This window comes from Cotesia glomerata, linkage group LG8 (genome assembly GCF_020080835.1).
Source record: "Cotesia glomerata isolate CgM1 linkage group LG8, MPM_Cglom_v2.3, whole genome shotgun sequence".
Taxonomy (NCBI): Eukaryota; Metazoa; Arthropoda; class Insecta; order Hymenoptera; family Braconidae; genus Cotesia; species Cotesia glomerata.
Genome location: NC_058165.1, coordinates 8,110,687 through 8,119,805, shown reverse-complemented (window position 1 = coordinate 8,119,805; position 9,119 = coordinate 8,110,687).

Here is a 9,119-nt window from a genome sequence, read left to right as displayed (position 1 = left end):
CTACTCTTAAGGCACTCAGACGGTAGACTGGTCCAGCCTTTCTCCATGATTCTTGCTTCTCTAGTGCGTCCGCCCAGATAGATATTCCGTAAGTGAGCATTGATGTGACTACAGATGATAGCAGTAGTCTTCTGCTCTGCTTTGGGCCTCCGACGTTTGGCATCAGTCGTGCTAAGCTAGCTACCACTGCTGATGCTTTTGCGCTCACGTGTTCGACTTGCTGCTTAAAATTGAGCCGGGCATCAAGCATCACTCCCAGATATCGGATATATGGTTGTGATGTGATTTCTTGTTCTCCGACTTTCAGCTTTATGGTCTCTATCACTTTTCTGCTGGTAATAAGCACAGCCTCAGTCTTCTGTTTAGCCAGTTGTAGATTCATTTAGTCCATCCACCGGTTAACTTTCTCAAGGTAATACCGAATATGTGGTTTATCTCATCTAGGTGTTTAGCAACGATTACGACAGCTACATCATCTGCATATGCAACAAGCTTGACACTTCTTGGAAGAGTCAGTCTCAGCAGGCCATCATACATGACATTCCACAGAAGTGGACCCAGAACGGAACCCTGGGGTATACCTCTGGTAATATCATACTCTTTTGGACCATTCTTCGTGTCGTATCTCAGGATTCTGTCCGTGAAGTAGCTAGCCACTATCCTTCGTAGGTATCCTGGTACGTTTTTCTCTTCCAGGGCTTGCATAATGCAGTCCCAGTTGGCGGAGTTGAAGGCATTTTTGATGTCGAAAGTGGCCACCAGGCATTACTTATTCGCTCCACCCTTCCATCTGATCCCTTCGATTGCCTCTTTGGCCGTTGCAACAACCAGATTGATTGCGTCCATGGTTGATCTTCCTTTCCGAAAACCATACTGGTTATCTGCCAGGAGTGGATCGACAACTGCTTCTATTCTTTGGTGGATTATACGCTCAAATATTTTACCTGCCGTGTCTAACATACAAAGTGGTCGATAAGATGACGGTTCTTCTGGTGGCTTTTTCCCTTTTGGAAGTAGTACTAGTCGTTGCTGCTTCCACTTCCGAGGGGGAATCCCTTCCTTGAGGCATGTGTCGTAGACGTCCAGAAACAATGATGGCACTGCTTTTATAGTTGTTTTTAAAGCAATATTGGGAACCCCGTCCAATCCCGGCGCTTTATTGTTCCCTACACGATTACAAGCCTCCATCAGTTCTTCCTCCGTGACAGATGGAATGTCATCCATTTCATTCTGCGCTAATAGGTAGTTAAACTCGCTTTGTTCGGGGAACAATGCGTTTACGATCTTCTGTAGGAGTTGAGGACACGTGAGTGATGGCATTAGCTGGTTTTTAAGATGGGTCATGGCCACCTTATACGGCCTACCCCACAGATCTCTGTCCACCTCGTTGATGAGCTCCTTCCAGCATTTTCTTTTGCTATCTTTGATGGCTTTGTTCAGGGATCGACGGGCTTTTTTGTACTCTGCGACCAGCTCCGCAGAGTTAGGTCGTCGGTAGCCACGCTGAGATATTCTTCTCTTCTGATGACACTCTTTACGAAGGGCGCTGATGTGGTCGTTCCACCAGTGAACGGAAGGTCTTGTGTTCATGCCACGTCTACGAGACATACTGGCGTCACAAGCCTGGGTCACTCTTTTCATCAGGTCCTTGGTCTTCTCTTCTGCGCAGCCCGCGATAATCTGGTCACTATTGAGAGCTACTAACAATGCACTTGGGTCAAGAGTTTTTACCTTCCAACCAATGGTGTTAAGTTGCTTTTTAGGTCTTCTCGGGCTCTGGACGTTTGATATTTCCCAGAGAATCGCGTTATGGTCGCTGGCTGTGTAGATATCCATCACCTTCCAGTTGATATTACCTCTGGTGAGGCTGCTACTGACGAAAGTGAGATCTACAATAGAACTTGCGTCTCCTTTGGTGTAGATTGGTGTATCACCACTGTTGAGCAGTACTACATCTAATGTAGAAAAGGCTTCTAGTAGTTCCTTTCCTCGCGCGTTTGTATGCTTGCTGCCCCAGTCTACTGCCTAGGCGTTGAAGTCCCCGGCTATTGCCACTGGGTAGTAATGCTTCGCGTCCTCGGTAAGTCGATCCAGAAATTCGGTGATTTCGACAGTAGAGAGGCAAGGTGGTGCGTAAAAGCTATAGAAGCGGATGCCCTCTACTGATACTGCTACAAAGCCGGCATTGCTGTTGTCGACTGCATTTTGGAAAGGGAGCTTGCCACATGACCAGATGACAGCTTTGGATGAGCTGTCAGATTCCCAGGGTTGGGTACTCAGGTGTTTATATGGCTCTGCTATCAGTACCAAGTCAAGCTCTAGTTCTCGCACGGATTGCATGAGCAGGTCATGCGCTGTCATGCAGTATCCTCATGTTTGTTTGTTCGTCAACTTCTGGAGTGCCTCCTGAAATAACGGGCACTTATAAGTACCGGCATGGTGAGCAACATTCTCTGCACTTTCAATCTCAGCACATAATGCACATTTGGCTGGATTTTTACAATCAGTAATCTTGTGCCCTTCTTGTCCGCACCTGATGCAAAGCTTCGACCGGTCCACCTTGCTTCTGCACTGGGATACATGATGTCCGAAATGCCAGCATTTAAAGCATTGAATAGGTCTCTTCGTTGCCTTTATTCGGCAATTAACCCAACCAATCCGGATTTTGCTACTTCCATCCAGTAGTTTCTGTGCTGTTGCTGCTGGTAGAATTACTGTGGCAATTTGAGTACCTCTATAGGCCTTACGGATCTTGATTGCCTCTAGTGGTATCTCACAGCCATCTCCAGCTTCCTTTTGTAGGGCACCCTAGATGTCGTCCTTCGTTGTGTCATCATCGACGTCTCGGATCTCAATTACCTCCTGTGGTCCTTTGCAGGTTACTCTTGCGTCTTCTTTCAGTATGTCTGCAATGGTCTTTCTCAATGTTTGGCCTTTGTCGGTGTTCTTCCTCGAAAGAGTTATCAGCATATCTCCAGCATTGGTCTTATGGATCTTCTCTACCGTACTACGGACCTGATCATCAGGGACGTCCTGTTTTATTCGGCGCAGGATCTCGGCGTACTTTGCTTTCTCTGTCAGCCGGATGATGAGGGCATCCGGTCTGATCCATTTCCGCGGTTTCTTTCGCTTGGGTTCAGATCGGTGCTCCTTTGTCATCTGTTTTGAGAGCACCTCTTTCTCCTGTCGCTTTAGCTCTTTCTTGGACTGAACTTTTTGCCAAACCGACGTTTTTTCTCTGTTCGTCGCTTCGTACTGCCTCTCCTTGCGGAGGGCTTTTCTTCAAATCCTTTTTCTTCACGACTTGGCTGATTGCTGGGTCAGGAGAAGGTCGATATTTTCTCTTACCTGACTTGCTGCTGGCTTTACTTTTGTCTTCCGCGACTGATTCACCGTCACCTTCGGCTCCGGTGTCCATTGCCTTGTCAGTCACGACGACAGCCTGACAGGCTTTCTCCGGTGTAGCATGGGAAATGCGCTGCAATTATGAGCGCCACTCCTCGTCCAGCTTCTCAAACCTTTGAAGGGCGTTACTACACCAGTCGTCTTGGCCTTTATCTCTTTGTGAATGTTGACCTTTGGTTGGACGAAATCATTCAACTCACTGATCAGCTTTTCAAGGCGTTTGAGCGCTTGCGTCAATCGCTGCTTGTTGGGCATGTATCCCGTTTCCACTCTTGTTTGTTTCCTGTAAATTACTCATACTTTTTTGATTTACCAGCGCATCGTACGGAGTGGAGTGGGTTGTCATAACTAGGAACGGGTGTACCCTCGGAGATAGTACTCCTACCCCAGTTCCCTGAGGCCTAGTCGACACTTAGCCAGTCCCGGAATACACGGACGGGCTATACTAGACTCGCTCAGAGCGGTGAAGATTCCGATCTCTAGCACTCACTGCGTACTCCCTGATCAAGGCCCGAGGTGGCTGGCTCCTGATCTACTGCTGTAACTTACACCTCGGCAGAGCAAGCTCACATCAGCCGTGGCTTGCGTCGTCGGAAACTACGACACAGGTTCCGGACACTCCCAGTGGGTTACAACAGAGAACGATCTTCTTCTTGCTAGGTCAGTTAGTGTGACCAACCCATTAAGGGGAGTTTTGTCCACGGGAGCGTATTTTACTTAGCTCCTACCCTCTGTACCTTGTCAACTAAGAGGCTCAGTGTCATCCAAGGACAGCGAGCGTTCTCCCATCCGCTCGGAGAGACGCGCCCGGTAGCAGTATCTCTTCTGCTCCGAGTGTGTGTGTGTGTAAGTATGTAAACCTCTTATAACTTTTGAACGGTTGAACCGATTTCATCGCGGTTGGTGCCATTCGAAAGGGCTTCGCCAAACTTAGATTTCCTGAAAATTTGAACCGATTCGGACCGATAGATTTTGAGAAATTTGGAGAAATCTAAAAAAAATAGGAAAAAAAATTTTTTCAGAAGTGGTTTTTTTGAAATATCTTTTAAACGGCTCTACCGATCGATTCCAAAAACTATTCAGCTCTCAACCTTGAAAAACCACGTCGATCGCCTCCAATCCGGTCAAAATCGGTTGATTCGTTCGAACGATATCGTGAACGAAAGAAAACCGAAAAAAGTGTTTTTTCGGAGTTACTCCGAAATTTTTAGTTTGACCAATTAAAACTTATAAATTCTTTATGAGGCTTAAAAAACTGCGTAGAATGCCGTCAACCGCGTAGAAATCGGTTTGATCATTCAAAAGTTATTGCGGTTTGAAAATTCAAAAAATAGTGTTCTATGAAACTGCTATCAGACTTTTGAGCTCAAAAGCTCAAAAGCATAGAAGAGATATCATGTTGAGCTCGGAGAGCTCAAAACAACACACAGATTTTATTTTTGAGCTCGAAGAGCTCAAAAAAAATGGCCATGTATTAACGGAATCAGCGGGAAGTTGCAGGGATTGCCCTTAGGGTCAACCGTTTTTCTAATTTTTTTTATTATGTATTCAGTATAAAAAATTAGGATATCAGTATACCCTAAAAGCCATCCCTGAAACTTCCTGCTAACTCCATACCTACGTGCTCCACATTTTACGCCAAAAGCAATAACAAATCAAGTAAAAAATGCCAGAGTAATTTCAAAAAAACTCGTTTTTTGAATTATTTCGACAACGGTATCTCTCAAACTAATTAACCAATTTCAATCGCGTTAACGGCGATCAACGTGGGTTTCCAAGCTTAAAAACCGATTAGTTTATAGAATCGATTGGTGAAGCCAATAAAAATGTATCACAAAAAAAAACAATTTTTTAGAATTTTTTTGACAACGATATCTCACAAATGAATTAACCGATTTAAAAAAAATTAAAGGCATTCTATGCAGTCTTTCTAGAACAAAAACATTATTTATCACTAACTAAACAATCGGAGTGAAATTTCAAAGATGTGTTAAAAAAATACTTTTTTTAATTTTTTAAAATTAAATATCTCTCGAACCATTCAACCGATTTTGCCGTTATTGGCGGCGATTGAAGTGATTTTTTTGAGCTCTAAAAATCATCTCGTTGAATCAAAAACGATCCAGAAATAATTGTCGGAGTTACGTAAGAAAAAAAAAACACTTTTTCCCAAATATTTTGTTCACGATACCTCACAAACGAATCGACCGATTTTGATCGCGTTGACGGCGATCGACGCAGTTTTTTAAGCTTAACAGCTGATTAGTTTTTGAAAACAATTGATTCAGCAGATTGAAATTGATTTAAAAAAAAACATTTTCTGAAAATTTTATTTTCGAGATTGCTCAAAATCTACTGGTCCGAATTACCTTTAATAGTATAAAATATGTAGAGGCAAAGAAACTCTTTCGATTGCACACACACACACACACACACACACACACACACACACACACACACACACACACACACACACACACACACACACATCAGACGACGTTGCAGCCACTATAGTGGCGGACAGCGTGGAAGAGGCCGAACTGCTAGTTCGGGAAACCATCGACACCGTCGAGACTTGGCTCGATAAGCATCACCTGAAACTCGCCAAACAGAAAACCGAGATGGTCGTTTTGACCCGTCAAAAATGGTTTCCAAAACCATTCGCTGTGGACATGGGAGGAACAACGCTGACGTCAACAAGGGCCCTGCGGTATCTAGGGGTAATGATAGACGAGAAACTATCTTTCCGTGAACACCTCGACAGTGCATGCAAGAAAGCCAGCAAGACTGTATTTAGCCTAGCACGAATTATGACCAACACCATGGGACCAAGAACAAAAAAGAGAAGAGTTCTTCTAGAAGCAGTCCACTCGGTACTGCTTTATGGAGCGGAGATATGGGCAGACATATTAAAGCAGAAGACCTACCGGCGAAAGATCGCAGCAGTACAACGGCGAGGCGCTCTCAGGGTTGCCTGCGCCTACCGCACAGTTTCCGAAGCGGCTGTATTGGTCATTGCAGGAGCCGCGCCCATCGACCTATTAGCGTTCGAAAGAGCAAAACTCTATGACGCTAAAGACAGTGATGATAACATGAAGGACGCAAGAACGAGGATAAAGGCGGAAACGCAGCAAGAGTGGCAGGACCGATGGACATCGGGAGAGACGGGCAGATGGACGGCGCGCCTGATCCCAAACATCAACGTCTGGCTCTCTCGGAAGCACGGGGATACGGACTTCTTCCTGACCCAGCTATTGACGGGACATGGGCAGTTCAATGCTTATCTTTTCAAGATGGGTTTGCACAGCACACCAACGTGCAAATACTGCCCGGATAAAATCGACAACGCCGAACACACATTCTTCGAGTGTGCTCGATGGAAGGACTACAGAAGAAGCACCGAAGAGATCATAGGCACCAGGCTCTCCCCCTCAAGCCTGGTGACCTATATGATCAAACAAGAGGAAAACTGGTCAGCTGTTGCAGTTTATGCACAGCACCTCCTGAAAGACAAAATCGCAGAAAGGGACCAGTAGCCAAGAGTAGGCGTCGTGAGACGCAGCACGACTGGATTGAAGTAATGCTAACGCGGTTCCAATCCAGTCCTCCCCGTACCATCTAGGGGAGAGGGGAAGAGGAATGTTTTTTTTTAGTGGGTAAAAATCTCCACACTACCGACTATCGATATCTGCCGGAAGATGGGCGGCAGAGTTAACGATACCGGTGTCTTTTGAAGATCTTTTTTCGTACCTCTTTACAAAAAAAAAAAAAAAAAAAAACACACACACACACACACACATACCATCGCAAAAATAGTCAGGGATGCTTCTGTAAAATAAATAGTTTTTTAACAAAAAATATAGTAAATAATGTTGTAATTTAACTCGCGACCTAGTTTGTACTTTACCTATATAATTTTTTCTATAATTAAAAAATTCTAGAACGCGTTCAACTGAAAAATATTCTTTGGTTTTTAAAGTCTAATCAGTTCATTATACCTCCTAAACACTTCGAGAGTTGAAAATGTTGGGGGCCCATTTTGCCCCCCAATATTTTTAGATATTGGAAATTTTAGGGGGCCCATTTTTCCCCTAGGCCCCCCCCCGCCCTTCCCCTACCTGACAGTTTTTTTATTTTTATAACAACTAAGATATCATTATCATAAAAAAGAATTTTTTCAAATTTTCACAGTATTACAGTATCATGTCAAAATTTTAAAGTTGGGATTTATTTAAAACAAACCTAATGTTTGAAAATACGTGAAACTAGATAATTTTGTATTTTATGTGAAAAAAAAAGTCACAATTATTTAAAAATATATCTTCTTATAGCAAGAATCATTGTTAACTGTCTTAGGAAAAATTTCATTGATTTTTTTATTTTTTTTTTTTTTTTGTAAGTATTACATTATTAAGAATTTCTTGATAACTGACTATGCAATCATTTAATTTTTTCCCAGCCATTTTATAACACCTCTTACACCTATTTTATTTCAATAAAAATCATTATATGGGAAAAGATAATAATAATAATAATTTTAGTTATTACTTCAAACTATAAAGCGCAGCCACAATAATAATAAAAAAAAAATAATAATAATAATTTATTTTATTATGTATTCAGTATAAAAAATTAGGATATCAGTATACCCTAAAAGCCATCCCTGCAACTTCCCGCTAACTCCATACCTACGCGCTCCACATTTCACGCCAAAAGCAATAACAAATCAGGTAAAAAATGTCAGAGTAATTTCAAAAAAACGTGTTTTTTGAATTATTTCGACAGCGGTATGTCTCAAACTAATCAACCAATTTCAATCGCGTTAACGGCGATCAACGTGGGTTTCCAAGCTTAAAAACCGATCAGTTTTTAGAATCGATTGGTGAAGCCAATAAAAATGCATCACAAAAAAAAACAATTTTTTAGGATTTTTTTGACCATGCTGTCCAGTGCTACCGGGAGTTTGACCCGTCTGCGGTGAATTTACGTCGTTACCGGCATTTTGACCCGGGTTCTATGAAATTCCAGTAGAGCTTTGGATCCGGTCGTACTTTCATCAAAACGAAGAGGCCATTCGGCCCAATTATTTATTATCTCATGATTCCATTCAGGTTTAATGGACAATATATAAACAAACAACACACAGCTAGTCCTAGGCCGATAATTATACCAAACAAAAACGCCAAACTCTCTTGAGATTTCATATTGATCTACAAATGCGACTAAATTTCTTTACTAATCTATAGTAAAATTAAAATAAAAAAATTTTTTTTCTTTATTTGTATCGCGAATTTAATACCTCATTAACTCATTAAATTATCACTCATCAATTTCTACAAATCTAAAGACAAAAATTTTTCATTTTATAGAGCAAGTTGTAGAAGATTCATTTCTTTCTCATTGTTTTAAATTGGTCATCAAAGACAAAAAATCTATACTTTCCACACAAAAATTTAAAAATTGATTATCATAATAAACTAGTACAAAAAATCTCAAAACATTTTTTTTTAATTTATCAAACTTATTGTTTTAATTATGAAGTCAAAAATTTTGAATTATTTAATTGATTATTTCTTTAAATATTATACAAAATATAAAGTTTTTTGTAGCCAGAAAATATTTAATATTTTTATTGCAATAGAAAAATTTTTCACAATAAATTTCCAATAATATAATTTATATAATAAATCTTTCATTCTTACGATATTTATTAC